General features: G+C 43.0%; 1 pseudogene; it reads left to right on the top strand.

The window, feature by feature from the left end:
• Positions 1-10,865: 10,865 nt before the first annotated feature.
• LOC122929628 lies at positions 10,866-18,432 on the top strand (annotated as a pseudogene).
• Positions 18,433-19,066: the final 634 nt, after the last annotated feature.

The following is a 19,066-nucleotide window of genomic DNA, read 5'->3' as shown; positions in this document are numbered from 1 at the left end:
ACCCACTCACAACAGAAATATTTCGCCTCCACTTTGTGGCTGAGGCACAGGCAGCTTTTCATCATGACATACTAATGATGTTTCCTGTTCTTTTATATTATTATATGCAGTTTATAGAAAACCTGCAAATACACACACACACCATACACGCTTCTGTGGCATGAGGACAATCTGTAATTACTTTGGATTTTGTATTGTGCAATAGTGTGGCCACATATGTGAGGCTAATACAGTGTTCAGCAATGGTATGGTGACATTGCATCCTGTTGTATACAACATATTGCAGCAATAACATTGCAATAGCGGTTGTAGATATTACTAGCGATGATGTATGGTGGTAATTGCATATGTATAAAAAAAAGAATATGTATGTGCTATGTATATTCATAGAAAAAAGGCACAAGCCAAGTTTATTTCAATTTTCAATGAAACAGATCATGTGATGGATACATACAAAGTTAACACAATTAAAAAGGACGCAAATTATTCTGGTCATACGGACTGAAGACCCCCAGGGCATCAGTCCTAGTGATCCAATAAGCCTCTCTTTGTGGCAGGGTCAGACTGGGGTTGCTTGGGACCACCAGAGAAAATTATTCTCGTTCCAATTATCATATTTTACAGTATGTGTATATATATATATATATATATATATACACAAGCAGAAGGACCCGGCTTCGCACGGGTATATTTCATCGATTGTGCCCACCCCTTTAACAGTGACCGCATCTATAACAGTGACCTACACAGTGCCTGCCCCTTTAACAGTGTCCACCCCTTTAACAGTGACCTATAAAGTGCCCGCCCCTTTAACAATTTCCTCCACAGAGCCTGCCCCTTTAACAGTGACCTTTATAGTGGACACCCCTTTAACAGTGACCTTCACAGTGTCCGCCCCTTTAACAATGACCTCCACAGTGCCCGCCCTTTTAACAGTGACTTCCACAGTGCCCGCCCCTTTTACAGTGACCTCCACAGTGCCCGCCCCTTTAACAATGACTGCCTCTTTAACAGTGACCTCCACAATGCCCACCCCTTTAATAGTGACCACCCCTTTAACAGGGACCTCTACAGTGCTCGCCCCTTTAACAGTGACCTCCACATTGCCCGTCCCTTTAATTGTGACAGCCCTTTTAACAGTGACCTCCACAGTACCAGCCCCTTTAACAGTGAACTCCACAGCGGCCAACCGTTTAATAGTGGCCCCTTTCCCCATGTATGTAGCAGTGTAGTTGTGCGTCATACGTCATATGACTGAATATATAAGGACCTGCAAACTGCTAAAACCTGTGATTAGTTGTCATGGCAACCTGAAGTGGGACCTGCTAGTTTCTATTGGCTAATAAGGGACATGTGACCGTGTAAATGACAGTTTGGATTTAAGTCCTAGAGAGCTTAAACCTGGTCTAAAACTTTCCCGGACATCTGATGTACCTGTGTGCCAAATTTGGTGAAGTTCGGTTTAGTCGTTTGGTCGCGCATAAAGAACGTCCAGACAGACGTCTAGACAGACAGAAACTTATTTTTATATATATAAGAGAATAGCAGAAGGACCTGGCTTTGCACGGGTATATTTTATCTATTTAATTTTATGTTTCTGTGTGTCATAAAAAAAGATATCAAGTTTCCCCCATAACAGTGACCTCTACAGTACCCGCCCCTTTAAAAATGACCTTCACAGTGCCCGTACCTTTAACAGTGATCTCCACAGTGTCCGCCCCCTTCAACAGTGACCTCCGTAGTGGCCGCCCCTTAAACATTGACTTCCACAGTGGCCAGCCCTTTAACATTGACATCCACAGTGCCTGCCCTTTTAACAGTGACCTCCAGAGTTCCCGCCCCTTTAACAGTGACCACCCCTTCAACAGTGACCTCCACAGTGTCCACCCCTTTAACAGTGACCTCCACAGTGTCCGCCCCTTTAACAGTGACCTCCACAGTGTCCGCCCCTTTAACATTGACCATCTTTTTAACAGTGACCTTCATTATTATTATCATTATTATTATTATTTATTATTAAAGCGCCATTCATTCCATAGCGCTGTACATATGATAAGGGGTGCACATACATAATACAGACAATTGCACTAATCATAAACAAGATGAGTTACAAACTGGTACAGAAGGAGAGAGGGCCCTGCCCGTGAGGGCTTACAATCTACATGGTATGGGAGAAGGACACAGTAGGTGCGGGTGAAGCTGGTCATGGTGGTATAGAAGCAGCAGGGTCACGGGTTGTAGGCTTGTCTGAAGAGGTGGGTTTTCAGGTTTCTTTTGAAGGATTCCACTGTAGGTGAGAGTCTGATATGTTGGGGAAGCGAGTTCCAGAGTATGGGGGATGCACGGGAGAAATCTTGGAGTTGATTGTGGGAAGAGGCAATAAGAGGAGAGGAGAGAAGGAGGTCTTGTGAGGATCGGAGAGTGCGTGTGGGGGTGTATCGGGAAAGTAGCTCAGAGATGTAGGGAGGGGACAGGTTATGGACGGCCTTGTATGTATTTGTTAGTACTTTGAAGTGAATTCGTTGGGCAATGGGGAGCCAGTGAAGGAATTGGCAGAGGGGAGAGGCAGAGGAGTAATAGGGTGAGAGGTGGATTAGTCGGGCAGCAGAGTTGAGGATAGATTGGAGGGGTGCGAGAGTGCTAGATTGAAGGCCACAGAGGAGAATGTTGCAGTAGTCTAGGCGGGAGATAATGAGAGCATGTACAAGCATTTTCGCTGATTCAAAGTTAAGGAAAGCACGGATGCGGGAGATGTTTTTGAGTTGGAGGCGGCAGGTGGTGGAAAGGGCTTGGATGTGCGGTCGGAAGGAAAGGGCAGAATCCAAGGTCACTCCAAGGCAGCGGGCTTTGTTGACTGGGGAGAGTGTGCAGCCATTGATCATGATAGATAGGTCTGTTGGGGGGGTTGAACAAGATGGGGGAAAGATTATGAATTCTCTCTTATCCATGTTAAGTTTAAGAAAGCGAGAGGCGAAGAAGGATGATATAGTGGTGATGTCTGGACTAGAGAGGTAGATTTGTGTGTCGTCAGCGTAGGAGTGATACTGAAAGCCATGGGACTCTATGAGCTGTCCCAGGCCAAAAGTGTAGATAGAGAAGAGCAGGGGTCCTAGGACAGAGCCTTGCGGGACACCAACAGAGAGGGAATGAGACGAGGAGGTGGTGCGAGAGTGGGAGACGCTAAACATCCGGTGTGTGAGGTATGATGTGATCCAGGAGAGGGCCAGGTCAGTGATGCCAAGAGATGAGAGAGTTTGCAACAGAAGGGAGTGGTCAACAGTGTTGAAGGCAGAGGACAGGTCAAGGAGAAGGAGGACAGAGTATTGTTTCTTGGTTTTGGCTGTCAGTAGGACTTTGGTAAGGGCAGTCTCAGTCGAGTGGTGGGGTCAAAAGCCAGATTGTAGGCGGTCAAAGAGGGAGCAGGAGGAGAGGTGGGAGGACAGTTCTGAATGGACATGTTGTTCAAGTAGCTTTGAGGCATACGGAAGAAGTGATATGGGGCGATAACTGGACAAGGAAGATGGGTCAAGTGAAGGCTTTTTGAGGATGGGTGTAATGGTAGCATGTTTAAAAGCAGAGGGGAAGACACCAGAGTTTAGTGATAGGTTGAAGAGATGAGTTAGGGCTGGGATAAACACTGTGGTGAGGTTAGGGATGAGGTGGGATGGGATTGGGTCAAGTGGCTACCCCTTTAACAGTGACTTCCACAGTGCCCGCCCCTTTAACAGTGACTTCCACAGTGCCCGCCCCTTTAACAGAGACCTCCAGTGTCCGCCCCTTTAACAGTTACCCCCACAGTGTCCGCCCCTTTAACATTGACCACCCCTTTAACAGTGATCTTCATAGTGGCCGCCCCTTTAACAGTGACTTCCACAGTGCCCGCTGCTTTAACAGTGACCATTGCAGTGCCTGCCCCTTTAACAGTGACCTCCACAGTGCCCGTCCGTTTAATAGTGGCCCCTGCCCCCCATGCATGTAGCAGTGTAGTTGTGCCGTCATACATCATATGACTGAATATTTAAGGATCTGCGAAACTGCTAAAACCTGTGATCAGTTGGAGTAGGACTGCAAACTTCTATTGGCTGATAAGGGACATGTGACCTTGTAAATGGCAGTTTGGATTTAAGTGAAAGGCTTGCTGGCTTGTAATGGCTAATGCAGGTAATTTTTTGGGAATATCTCAGGAACGGTACGTCCTAGAGAGCTGAGACCCTGTCTAAAACCTTCCCGGACACCTGATGTACCTATGTGCCAAATTTGGTGAAGATCAGTCCAGTCGTTTGGTCGCACATAAAGAACGTGCAGACAGACGTCTAGACAGACAAACAGAAACTCATTTTTATAATATAAGAGATTATATATATATATATACAGTCAGGTCCATAAATATTGGGACACGGACACAATTCTAGCATTTTCGGCTCTATACACCACCACAATGGATTTGAAATGAAACGAACAAGATGTGCTTTAACTGCAGACTGTCAGCTTTAATTTGAGGGTATTTACATCCAAATCAGGTGAACGGTGTAGGAATTACAACAGTTTGCATATGTGCCTCCCACTTGTTAAGGGACCAAAAGTAATGGGACAGAATAATAATCATAAATCAAACTTTCACTTTTTAATACTTGGTTGCAAATCCTTTGCAGTCAATTACAGCCTGAAGTCTGGAACACATAGATATCACCAGACGCTGGGTTTCATCCCTGGTGATGCTCGGCCAGGCCTCTACTGCAACTGTCTTCAGTCCCTGCTTGTTCTTGGGGCATTTTCCCTTCAGTTTTGTCTTCAGAAAGTGAAATGCAGCATGCTCAATCGGATTCAGGTCAGGTGATTGACTTGGCCATTGCATAACATTCCACTTATTTCCCTTAAAAAACTCTTTGGTTGCTTTTGCAGTATGCTTTGGGTCATTGTCCACCTGCACTGTGAAGCGCTGTCCAATGAGTTCTGAAGCATTTGGCTTATTATGAGCAAATAATATTGCCCAAAACACTCAACCTGCTGCTTAAGTCAGCAGTCACATCATCAAAAAATACAAGAGAACCAGTTCCATTGGCAGCCATACATGCCCACGCCATGACACTACCACCACCATGCTTCACTGATGAGGTGGTAGGCTTAGGATCATGAGCAGTTCCTTTCGTTCTCCATACTCTTCTCTTCCCATCACTCTGGTACAAGTTGATCTTGGTCTCATCTGTCCATAGGATGTTGTTCCAGAACTGTGAAGGCTTTTTTAGATGTCGTGTGGCAAACTCTAATCTGGCCTTCCTGTTTTTGAGGCTCACCAATAGTTTACATCTTGTCGTGAACCCTCTGTATTCACTCTGGTGAAGTCTTCTCTTGGTTTTTGACTTTGACACACATACACCTACCTCCTGAAGAGTGTTCTTGATCTGGCCAACATCTTATTCCTGCAGATGCTATATTTCTCCATTCCTCATTATAGTTCAAAACCGGAAGATGTTTCCGTAAAATTTCGCATATCCTAAAATAATCTCTACTGTAATTAGTGATGAAGGAGATAGGTTCATCTTTATTCACATTTTTTATTTTATTTTTAGTCTTTTTATGCTTATTCCCTTTTCTTTTCTTTTCATTTTTGTTGCCATTACTTTTATCATTCCCATTAGAGAAAAATATCCCTAAGGGGGAAATGATAAGGGCAAAAAGGAACTGCTCAACCAAGGAATTATTTGAAAGAGAAGTCCATAGTATTGCAGCTAGACTTAAGATGAGAGGATATACCCAAACCAGCATAAATAAAGGCATACAGTTAGCAAGACAAAAAGACAGAAAGACCCTCATCTTCTCTAATGGGAATGATAAAAGTAATGGCAACAAAAATGAAAATTAAAGAAAAGGGAATAAGCATAAAAAGACTAAAAATAAAATAAAAAATGTGAATAAAGATGAACCTATCTCCTTCATCACTAATTACAGTAGAGATTATTTTAGGATATGCGAAATTTTACGGAAACATCTTCCGGTTTTGAACTATAATGAGGAATGGAGAAATATAGCATCTGCAGGAATAAGATGTATAGCAAAAAGAGCTCCCACTATGGGACAAAAAATCAGTCCAAGTTTATTCATGGAAAAGATCCCCAAAATATGTACCTGGCCAAAAACCAATGGAAACTATAAATGTGGTAGCAGAAGATGTATCTGCTGTCAACACATGTGTATCTCGAAAGAGGTCATATCTATGGCTAATAATAATAGACATGTGTTGAAGCAGTATATAAATTGCAATACAGACCACGTAATATATGTTATAACATGCTAAATTTGTAGATTGCAATACGTGGGCTGTACCACAAATGATCTAAAAGTTCGGATAAGGAAGCATTTAAGTGATGTCCCTCATTTTATGTCCCGGAATGTTTCAGCGGCAACTATGCATTTTGCCACTGTTCATAAAGGCGACACCTCTGCGTTTTCTGTGCAGGGCGTGGAGGTTGTCTCCGCACCTATTAGAGGAGGCGATCGTAAACAGAAGTTATTAAGCAGAGAAACATTTTGGATGTTTATTTTGGATACCTGTACACCGAAGGGTTTAAACAGAAAATATGACTTAACATTGCAATATATGTAGTTCATCAGTCTGTGACTTTTAATTCATGATGTAAATTCATTGCCTCCCATCTTTTCCCTGGCTGATTCTCTCACCTAACCCAGGAACACCTGGGCTGGGGGTGTGACCTTCAGCCAATCGAAAAAGGAGGAGGATTCTACCTGTGTTGTATATAAGTACTTGCTTTTAGTACATGTTGTATTGTCTTGATGAAGGGCTCAATACCATAGCCCGAAACGCGTCACAACTACAACTTGTCTTTCCGTGTGATGTATGTCGGATCTTAAATTTTGGAAGCCAATAAAGAACCAATTATTTTTATACGTCAGAAGCTGGAGTCGATCCTTTGTTTTTGGATATATATATATATATATATATATATGAACTTCTATCTGTTCTTTATGCACGGTCAAACAAATGGACTGATCTGGCACAAAGGTACATCAGGTGCCTTATTGGCCAATAGAATCTCACAGGTCCTTCAGTCTTGACATACACAATGTTTTACACCAGGTTTCCATAACAACCCAGCCATTTTCCTTCACTGCTATAGGTCACCTTTATAGGGGCAGGGTGCTGTGGAGGTCCCTGTTAAGGTGTAGGGCTTTGTTGAGGTCACTGTTAAGGGGGAGGGGTGATGTGGAAGTCACAGTTAAGGGGACGGGCTACTGTGGAGGTCCCTGTAAAGGGAGCAGCTTCTGTGGAGGTCACTGTTAAGGGACACACTGTCAATATCTTTTAACCCTACACATAAACATTAAATTAAATAGTCGGAATGCCTCATAGACTTCTATTATGATGATTCCGTTTTGATCCTTCATAATACAAGTCTATGGGCAGCATAATGGATCTGTCCTGGTTTCCGTTATGCAGGACTGGACTCCTGCATAATGGTACCAGGATGGATGCATTATGCTACCCATAGACTTGTATTATGAAGGATCAAAACGGAATGCCTCTTAAAGGCTTCTGTTTTCACTTCCGTCTTATGGATGCCGTTATTTTTCGTTATAACGGAAAGCAAAAACGGAATCCATAACGGTGATGTGAACCCGCCCTTACTGGTTATTGCAGGGCACCAATCACACACATATAACCTATAATCATGAAACAGGAGGTGGTAATAACAAATGAGTGCCATCCTCTGCAGTGAAGGAAAGTGCTGATTTATGACTAGGAGGCAGGATGGAAGGAAATGCCCCACTTAAGCCCTTATTACACTGCACATTTTTTTTTGTCAATTACTAGGAATAAACATTAATAGAAATGCTCCTATTATCAGGAACTATTGGCCTGTATAATTGTGCCACAATGGTGGATTATAATAGGGACAGCTCTGTGGGGCCAACACTGGGCCAAATGCCCACATGTGCACAATGAATTCAGCAGCGCTCGGCTGAGCGGCCTCTATTGACTGCCCGCTCTCAGCTGCTGACAGTCTCTGCCTCCTCCCTCTTCCTGCGCTGTTGCATCCTAGCTGGAAATGGAGGAGGTCAAAAGAGCAGTGTGGCAAGGAGGCGGAGGGCGCACCAGACTGCAGGTAACATCTTCTACACTATCCGTACTCAGAGAGTTATCACTGTGTTACCTGGTGGTGTTACATAGGACTGCAGGGAACATCTATTACATTATCTGTACTCGCTGTGTTTTCTGTTGGTGTTACATAGGATTGCAAGGAATATCTACTACATTATCTGTAATCAGAGAGTTATCACTGTGTTATCTGTGGCGTTACATAGGACTGCAAGGAAAATCTGCTACATTATCTGTACTCAGAGAGTTACCACTTTGTTATCTGTGGTGTTACATAGGACTGCAGGTGACATCTGCTACATTATCTGTACTCAGAGAATTATCACTGTGTTATCAGGTGTGCTACTTAGGACTGCAAGGAATATATATATCATTATCTGTACTCAGAGAGTTATCACTGTGTTATCTGTGGTGTTACATAGGACTGCAGGTAACATCTACTACATTATCTGTACTAAGAGTTATCACTGTTTTATCTGCGGTGTTACATAGGACTGCAGGTAACATCTGCTACATTATATGTACTCAGAGAGTTATCACTGTGTTATCTGTGGTCTTATATAGGACTGTAGATATCTACTACATTATCTGTAATCATAGAGTTATCACTGTGTTATCTGGTGGTGTTACATAGGACTGCAGGGAAGATCTACTACATTATTTGTACTCAGAGTCTGTGTCCAAATAATGTATGGACCAAAACAAAAAAGGGGGGCCAGCCACTTATGTAAAGAGTAAATAATAAAGAAATCAATATCATGTAAAGATCACAACCCTGTAATGCTCGAATGAGCACATGGCAAACAGCAATAACAAATACCTGTCAGACCGCATGAAATAATTATATCCTTTATTAACAGAAATAATTTATCCACATTAAAAAATTAAAAACAAGTGTGGGAAAAGCAGTTGATGAATTAGACTAGGCATATTTTTATGGAACGGAACAGCTGACCCCTAATAGAACAGTCCTACCCTTGTCCATAATGCAGACAATAATAGGACACGGAACGGACATACGGACACAGAATGCACACAGAGCCATTTCCTCCTTTTTGTGGCCCCATTGAATTGAATGGTTCAGCATGCGGATGCGGGCCGCTAAAAAACAGAATGGACACACAAAAATATATATTTATGTGCATGAGCCCTTAGTCTGACCTCTGGTGGTTGTTTTTCAGTACGGCAGGTTCATATTTACGTAGACTGATGTAATTTATTTGCACATGAAAAAAGTTGCTTCTTTGTGGAGAAAAGTTGCATGTCTCCAGGGAAAATTCGACTTTTTTTTTTTTGCACTCGGATGAAGAAAATTACGCCAGCCCTGGAGTGGAGTAGAAATGAGACTGTTTTGCATATTTTTTGTCCACATCTGATCTGCATTTTCTGCAGACCCATTCGCTTCAAAAAGATGTGCAAAAGATGCGGGCCAAACACCTGTGTGCTGTCTGCATCCGTATATCTGTTCCGCGGTCCTGCAAAAAAAAAAAAAAATAGCACATTCCCTATTATTGTCCATTTTATGGACAAGGATAGGACAGTTCTATAGAGGGCAGGACTTTCCGCAGAACACACATAGCCGGTATCCGTGTTTTGTGGATGTGCTATTTGCGGACTGTAAAAATGGCAACGGCTATGTGCATGGGCCCTAAAAGAGCATTTTTTAGATTAAAAACAGGCACAAACACTTTAGTAAATGTGCCCCAAAGTCTGCATGGTCTTTTATGAGGATTTATGTACATTTCCACACCAGATCCGCACCAAAAACCACTGGAGGAGATTTATCAGATCTGGTGTAAAGTAGGCCTCCGTGAAGCCACACCCCCACCGCCGGCCGGAAAAACACAGAGGGAGGAGAGGGTAGAACTTTCAGAACGGAAGGTGAGCTCCCCCTCAGTCAGTCAGAGGGAGCCATGTCTGCGGCTCTAGTGACTGATGGGGGGGGGGGAGGGGGTGAAAAGTCAGTTGCTGCAGCTCATGCTCAGACAGCGCAGTGCTGCTGTCTGAGCGTGAGCTACTGAGAGGGTGGACATCCCTGTGTCCGTCCAGGCCCTGCACCAGAGAGAGGACAGGGAGCCAGAAAACCGGACGTCTGGCCACCCTAGGCTCTATACACAGAACAGATGCAGATCTTTCCCTTATACCTTATGTCTATGGAGGCTCCAATCCTGGTTTTGGCTCACAATCAGACCTTATGCTCATGAATGTATTTTCATTCTGTGTCCATTCCGTTTAGTTTTTTTTCGCGGACCGTATACAGAACCATTCATTTTAATGGGTCCCCAAAAAAAACTGAAGGTACTCCGCTTGCATTCCATTTCCGTATTTCTGTTCTGCAAAAAAATAGAACATGTCCTATTATTGTCCGCATTACGGACAAGGATAGTACGGGTCTATTAGGGGCCAGCTGTTCCGTTCCGCAAAATACGGAATGCACACTGACGTCATCCGTATTTTTTGCGGACCGCAAAATACATACGGTCGTGTGCATGAGGCCTCACTGATGGAAATCACTGACGTGTGAAGGAGGCTTTACACTGATGCTGCATCTATTTACTAAGCAGGGTGACATGTATGAAAACTGGTGTAAAGAAAAACTAGCTCAGTTGCCCCTAGCACCATATGTATCAGTTCTGAGAAACCTCCCCCACAGTTGTGAACGTTGCCATAGAAGAGTTTCTAGGCAGGATCCTAGCTTCTGTAGGCAGGTAGGACATTGTACTGCTGGTTTCATGTAACAGGTCACGTGACATGGAACACACCGGGGGGATGACTAGGCAGATTTCCAAAGCTGGTTTGTCCTGTACCACTCCCATCGGGTTCTTTAAAGCCCAGCGCTACAGCCTTCAGCATCACCAGAAAGCAGGAGAATGGCACAAACAATGAAGATCCACGTAGAATACTGGTAAGCTGCTGCTGGCACAGTGCCAGGTTGCTAGATTGTTGCTGGCGCTCAGCCCGTTTCATTGCTTTAGATTACTTAGAACAATACAGGGTATGTAATAAGCTGTCCACACAACAATTGTAGAGGAGAACATTGTAGCCCTCTACTCTGTCCTGGTGCTTATGGTACAAAGCAAATACCAGGGATTCCAGGGGTTAAATGTTCAGTGTACTGTGGGGTCAGGTGCATGTATCCGCTCCAGCGGCAGGATTTTATAAGCCCCTTTCTTCGGTCATGCAATGTACAGCGCTGAGTATCATGAGGGTCTTACACATAAAAAGGATACCGTAATAATAGTAACTTTTTATGTGTTTCAAGTATTTAAACTGAATGAACAGGAAACAATCCCGGTAAAATTTGTTAAATTTTGTAGGGAGCAAAGGGCTTTGTAAGATATGAAAAAATGAAGGGGTTGTGTCACTTCAGCAACTAGCATTTATCATGTAGAGAAAGTGAATACAAGGCACTTACTAATGTATTGTGATTTTCCATATTGCCTCCTTTGCTTGCTTGATACATTTTTCCATTTTTATACACCGCTCATTTCCATGGTTACAACCACCCTGCAATCCGGCATCAGTGGTCGTGCTTGCACACTATAGGAAAAAGTGCCGGCATTTCTGGCACACAGGCACAGAGGCACACATGCTCACCAGCAGGGCCGTCTCTAGACCTGGGCGAGGGGTGAAACCACACGGGACGCATCGCTCCAGCAAGTAGAAGGGGCGCAGTCCACGTGTATAGCTGATTAGCAGCACCAGCAATGGAGATCTATATCATGCTGCTGGGCGCTGTTGTCAGCAAATGTGCATGCGCTCCCCCTGCTCATCAGCGTCGGTGGCTTGATCCTAAAGTCTGTGATCCACCAGGGCAGGAGTTGCTGGACGCTGGCTGCTTTCACTTGCATCCAGACAGCGCCCGCTCTGGTTCTCAAGTCTCCCGGGCCCTGCTGTTATCCCCACACCCTAGTGATGTCACTGGGTGGGTCACGTGACAAACACTTGCCCACCAGAGCCGCCATTAGTGAATGGAGGAGCGGCATGTCTGTAGTGGGAGGCTTTCTTAGGATGTACTCTGGTCTTGTCTGGGCTCCCCTGGCACCTGGGTCACTAGTTACAGCCAGTAGGTTTGGGGACAAGTCGGCAATGCAATAAGAGATGTGGTGTTTATTATTATAATGTTGTATCACAGTGCTGCACATGGCCGCCTCTATGATATATATGTGTCCGCTATGCAGCATACATACCCATATATAATATATGTATAAGCCTGTCATACACATTATATATAGCAGATATATGTGTATGTATGTGTATATATATATTTATTAATGTGTATGGCAGCCTTTGTATTATATATACAAATCAGCGTCCCCGGTCTGTCAGTGCGCATGCCCGGTAACCAGGATACCAGTACCACACGTGATCAGTGACGTCAATCGCGAGGCGTGAATTGGCAACCTGCCTCCACCATAGGTGCACGTACAGAAAGAGGCGCCCCAGCTACCAAGTCACAAGGTCTTTGTTGGATATATATATATATACTGCAGCGCCATGTAAATAACATCGTCCCTGTGTAAATCACATTACTCCTCTCTCTCTCTTCAGCCCCTCTAACATACAGACCCAGAAGCAAAGTGCACATGAATGAGATGTATTTAATCTCGTACACATTGCTTGTACTGTATTAAGCTGTGTTTTTTCCACACAAGAATCCATGGAGAAAAAACAGATGCTACCCACATTATATGCAGGTAGCCTAATGCTAGCCAGTGCCAGGGGCTTATCAACAGCAGCAGTCTAAGGGCTCATGCACACGAACGTATTTTATTTCTGTGTCTATTCATGTTTTTTTGTCCACAATGGGTCCACAAAAAACTGGAAGTTATTCCTTGTGAATTCCTTTTCCGTATGTCCGTTCCGCAAATAATAGAACATGTCCTATTATTGTCCACATCAAGGACAAGGATAGTACTGTTCTAAACACAATTAAAAGAAAATTAAGGACCCTTAAGACTTAACTTTTAATCTACATCAGATAAAAGGACGCCCTATAATTTAAGACGAACAAAAAATATACACAGGGGCAATGATATAGCCCAAATACAACTGGGCGTGTGGCATCCACTAGAAACACCCAGTAATGGAATGTGTTGATATCAGGATAAAAGTGCAATTGACTAAGGCAATGACAGAGGCAAGAATCTGAGGTCTAGAGAAATGACCGGAAATAGGGGAGAAAAGGAAACTCTCCCTATGTCCGCCCTAACTAAGCCTCTGCCCAGGAACAATCCCTGATGGTGGGATATCCCTGTCCTCGTGCCTGCCCTGTCTGACCCTAAATTAGCCCTAGGTAGAGAAAATTCCCCATAGAGGGGAGTAAATGGATGAATTAGTACAGATAGAAAAAGAAGTAACAATGTACCTATCCCTTAGTCATAGTTAATTGATATAATAACCCGACGCGTTTCCCCCTTTAAGGGTTCCTCAGGGGGTTGGTAATAGCTAAGTACATATCGAGATACAAAATACATACGGTCTTGTGCATGAGCCCTAACACTGTGTATAGTGGTGACTACCGAGCTGTGTATGCAACATTTAAAGTCAGTGTTATTTGATATTGGGGGAGGGGGGCGGCACATTTTTTTTAAGTGTTTGCCCTGTTGTCAAAATTCCCTAGAAACTAACCTGCTCACCAGCATTCATTCACCTCGTATCTGCACTGCATGTGGTGGTCGTAACCATGGAAACGAGCTGTGTATAGTGCGATGGAAAAATGTATCCAGCCAGCAAAGGAAATATGGACAATCACAATACATTAGTAGTACCTTTTATTAACTTTCTCTACGTGATAAATGGCTTTTGCTGAAGTCAGAAAACCCTTTAAAATGTCCTATCAACCCAGCACCGCTGCTCTGGTCATGCAGGGCCTGTAGTGAAAACGTCACATTTATCGCCATCGTGAACGCTGCAGCCAATCACTGGGCTCAGTGGTCACGTGTGCATGAACAACACATGACTGCTGAGGCAAGTGACTGGCTGCAGTGGTCACCAGAAGGATGAATGGCTCAAGACCACTGAAGGACCAGTGGAGATTGTAGTGGAGGGAACCAGCAGGGCATTTCAAAATTAGGCTTTTTATGTTTTGTTTTTTCAATTTTATACAACCCAAATCTTGGAGAACCCCTTTAAATCAACAATGTGCAATTGTAAGGTTAATTGATTCATTTTCCCTCATGTTGTTTTATAGTGGAAGGTGAGGGTATGAGCCCCGTTATCGGGAGCTTGCCTTGGAAATCAAGGAGCATGTACCTGATGCGGACATTAGTGGTGGCGTAGGCAGAGTTGGTGAGTATTATTCCGTCTTTCTCTATAAAAGAATTTGCCGTGTCCATATGGAGGTAAATCTGTCACCATAGAAGGGGGCTACAATACACATGATGAAGAATGCTGAACCATGTGAGATCATAAGACTGAACAAAAATGTTAACTTGTCCACAAAACATATGTATCATGTTTTATATATACGTATTCTGTTCTATTTTATAACTCGGGCTATTGTCTCTGGGCTACCATGATGGACAGTTACGAACGTTCCCTCAAAGTTTGTATGCTCTGCAATAACAGAATCACAAAAGTGCAGCAACTCACAGTGAAACACTTATTTTCACAAGTGCACTACCTGCCCCTGTGAATGGACCCTTAGAATGTTTTAACTCTTTCCTGTAAAAAGTAGACAGCTGGGAGTTGTCATTGGTTCAAAAATATTAACCATAGGTAGCCATAACAGCTCCATATGGGTGGCTTGGCATTATGGATGCTCTGGGTTGATGGCCTTTAACGCACTCTAAGCTCTATTCACACTATATCTACAGTATCCATCTGAGGTTTCCATCAAGAGAGTTTCCTGATGGAAACCTCAGTCACACAAGTTGAAGAGATGCCACCAAGTGGCAACGGTCACCTATGTTTAAGAAAAAAACATATACCATATTGCATGGCATACATTTTATTTTGCTTTAGTGGATGACTGTACAGTACTCCATGTAGTAACAAACATATACAGACGTGGACAAAATTGTTGGTACCCTTTGGTCAATGAAAGAAAAAGTCACAATGGTCACAGAAATAACTTTAATCTGACAAAAGTAATAATAAATTAAAATTCTATAAATGTTAACCAATGAAAGTCAGACATTGTTTTTCAACCATGCTTCAACAGAATTATGTAAAAAAATAAACTCATGAAACAGGCATGGACAAAAATGATGGTACCCCTAGAAAACACAGAACATAATGTGACCAAAGGGACATGTTAATTCAAGGTGTGTCCACTAATTAGCATCACAGGTGTCTACAACCTTGTAATCAGCCATTGGGCCTATATATATGGCTCCAGGTAATCACTGTGTTGTTTGGTGATATGGTGTGTACCACACTCGACATGGACCAGAGGAAGCAAAGGAAAGAGCTGTCTCAAGAGATCAGAAAGAAAATTATAGACAAGCATGTTAAAGGTAAAGGCTATAAGACCATCTCCAAGCAACTAGATGTTCCTGTGAGTACAGTTGCACATATTATTCATAAGTTTAAGATCCATGGGACTGTAGCCAACCTCCCTGGACGTGGCCGCAGGAGGAAAATTGATGACAAATCTAAGAGACGGATAATCCGAATGGTAACAAAAGAGCCTAGAAAGACTTCTAAAGAGATTCAAGGTGAACTTCATGCTCAAGGAACATCAGTGTCAGATCGCACCATCCGTCGTTGTTTGAGCCAAAGTGGACTACATGGGAGACGACCAAGGAGGACACCATTGTTGAAAACGAATCATAAAAAAGCAAGACTGGAATATGCCAAACTACATGTTGACAAGCCACAAAGCTTCTGGGAGAATGTCCTGTGGACAGATGAGACAAAAATCGAAGTTTTTGCCAAGGCACATCAGCTGTATGTTCACAGACGAAAAAATGAAGCATATCAAGAAAAGAACACTGTCCCTACTGTGAAACATGGAGGAGGCTCTGTTATGTTCTGGGGCTGCTTTGCTGCGTCTGGCACAGGGTGTCTTGAATCTGTGCAGGGTACAATGAAATCTCAAGACTATCAAGGAATTCTAGAGAGAAATGTACTAGCCAGTGTCAGAAAGCTTGGTCTCAGTCGCAGGTCATGGGTCTTGCAACAGGACAATGACCCAAAACACACCGCTAAAAACACCCAAGAATGGCTAAGAGGAAAAAATTGGACTATTCTAAAGTGGCCTTCTATGAGCCCTGACCTCAATCCTATTGAGCATCTTTGGAAGGAGCTGAAACATGCAGTCTGGAAAAGGCACCCTTCAAACCGGACACAACTGGAGCAGTTTGCTCATGAGGAGTGGGCCAAAATACCTGCTGAGAGGTGCAGATGTCTCATTGACAGTTACAGGAAGCGTTTGATTGCAGTGATTGCCTCAAAAGGTTGCGCAACAAAATATTAAGTTAGGGGTACCATCATTTTTGTCCATGCCTGTTTCATGAGTTTTTTTTTTTACATAATTCTGTTGAAGCATGGTTGAAAAACAATGTCTGACTTTCATTGGTTAACATTTATAGAATTTTAATTTATTATTACTTTTGTCAGATTAAAGTTATTTCTGTGACCATTGTGACTTTTTCTTTCATTGACCAAAGGGTACCAACAATTTTGTCCACGTCTGTAGGTGTAACCCCGGCAGATGCAGCCAAGGGGAGGACAAAGAACACTCTCCATCAGTATAAGGAGGGCTTATGTTCCGTTTAACTTGTGTGCTGGGAGCTTTCCTGCCATAGTATACGCCAGTATGGAATTTCAGTCTATGAATGTATTGTGGAGTAGACCGATATTTAATATGGGAATATCAGTGTGACGGACCGCCTTTTCTGACGGAGGTACCCAGTCGGGGGAACAGGCGGTCCGTCACAATCTTGTATATGTGGAAACGCTTGTGTGTTTATTAATTCTTTCTTTTATTAACTACAGGAAGCTTTGAAGTAAAAGTCAATGATGAGCTGATCTTCTCTAAGCTGGAATGTGGAGGCTTTCCATTTCCAAAAGATGTAAGTGATATTTTGTAGTTTTATTGGTTATAAGAGGAAGTCTTGGTACCTGAGAGCAGTTACATGTCACACAGGATAGAATTACACAAGCATGCTCATACGGTATAGAACCCAGCTCAATAGCCTGGCCTCGAATGTTTACCTGGAATCGCATTTCTGTACATTTACAGACCCAACAATACAGTCCTAAGATTCCTGTGCAATATTATTTGGTTGGAAAAAACATACTCCTATGGATAGAATTTATTTATTTATTTTATGCACTTATATAGTGCTGACATATTCCACAGCGCTGTACAGACAATAACATCAAGCTGTCCCCAATGGGGCTCACAATCTAAGGTCTCTATCAGTATGTGTTTGGAGTGTTGGAGGAAACCGGAGAACCCGGAGGAAACCCACACAAAATCTGTAATAATAAAGCTGGAAATCTTCAGCGTAATCCTCAGTTGATGATGTTGTTGGCTAGCAATGGTTGTCCCCTGAGGCACGTGCCTAGCAGGCAGATGTATTTTAAATGCAAGGGTGATTCTTTTTCAGCACGCTCTTTGATTTAGATCCACAGTAAACACGTGGCAGTACTTTTAAAAAGAAATGACGTCTATAAGGGTATTTCCAAACGGGATAAATACGCTGTGGAGTCGTGTGTGGCATAGGACCAGCAAATTGGATTCAGTTTTAAGAAATCAATCCGCAACGTAAAGTGATCTGCTGTATGGATTTTATATCTGCAGCATGTTAATTTATGATGCTGCTTTCCAGCATAGTTTTCACACTTTGCAATGCAATAGGGTGAAATCTGCGGCAAATCGACAGCAAAATCAGCAATAAATCTACATGTAGCACATGGGGATTTTGCCACAGAATTGCCATTGATTTTTGCTTCTGAAACAAGTCAATCTGCTGCAGAAAATCCGCTCCGTTGTCCATACACAAAGGGGACCTTCACACGGCAGATTTTGTTGCACAAAGTTTTCGACAATTGAAAATCAGTTCCATTCAATGTAAAACAAATTCTCATACTTGTGATCTTTGCTCACTTAGATCATAGAAGAGGTGAAGAAGATTCGAGATGGGAAAAACGCAGTAAAAATTACCAGGAAAAAAAAGCCTAGCTGCACTGTCCAATAAATGAAGGAGGCGGTGAGGACAAGCGGGTTACAGACAAGAGCAGATTCTGCTAATGACTGGTTTCTTTAAAAAGTCGAGGAAATCACGAACAATCTTAGAATGTGGTCTTAAAACCGGTGACTCAGCTGAACCTTGCTCCGCATCCAATAAATGCTCTAAACTCTGTCTGATGTCTTCCTTTTTACCTCTTCTCAGGCCATTCACGTCTCATCCTGAATGTGCTATACAGTTCTGGACTAGCAGAATATTACTGTATTAAAATAATTGGTCTTCTAGTAATAGAAATGATCCAGTATTGTAAAAACTGTAAGGCTACGCTCAGTCTATGGTTCTGTTCACACTGACTGTTCACACTATTTTTTTCTGTTTTCATGGACAGACAGACCCTCTTAAAGGGGATTGTTTTAAATGGCTGTTTTTCAGAAAGGCATCCATGAAAAAAACTGCTGTTAAAAGTGGACATTTTTTTGACGGCCGTTTTCTTTCACCTCAGTCATAGGTTTTCTTTTTTAGGCTACTTTTACACTGGTGTTTAGGCTTTCCGTTTGTGAGATCCGTTCAGGGCTCTCACAAGCGGTCCAAAACAGATCAGTTTTGCCCTAATACATTCTGAATGGAAAAGGATCCGCTCAGAATGCATCAGTTTGACTCCCTTCCATCTCCATTCCGCTTTGGAGACGGACACCAAAAGGCTGCTTGCAGCGTTTTGGTGTCGGTCTGACGAAAACTGAGCCAAACGGATCCGTTCTGACACACAATGTAAGTCAATTAGGACGGATCCCTTTTCACTGACATAATC

The sequence above is a fragment of the Bufo gargarizans genome, chromosome 2 (assembly GCF_014858855.1).
Source record: "Bufo gargarizans isolate SCDJY-AF-19 chromosome 2, ASM1485885v1, whole genome shotgun sequence".
NCBI lineage: Eukaryota > Metazoa > Chordata > Amphibia > Anura > Bufonidae > Bufo > Bufo gargarizans.
Note: the sequence above shows the minus strand (reverse complement) of the source record. Positions and strands in the feature narration are given on the sequence as shown.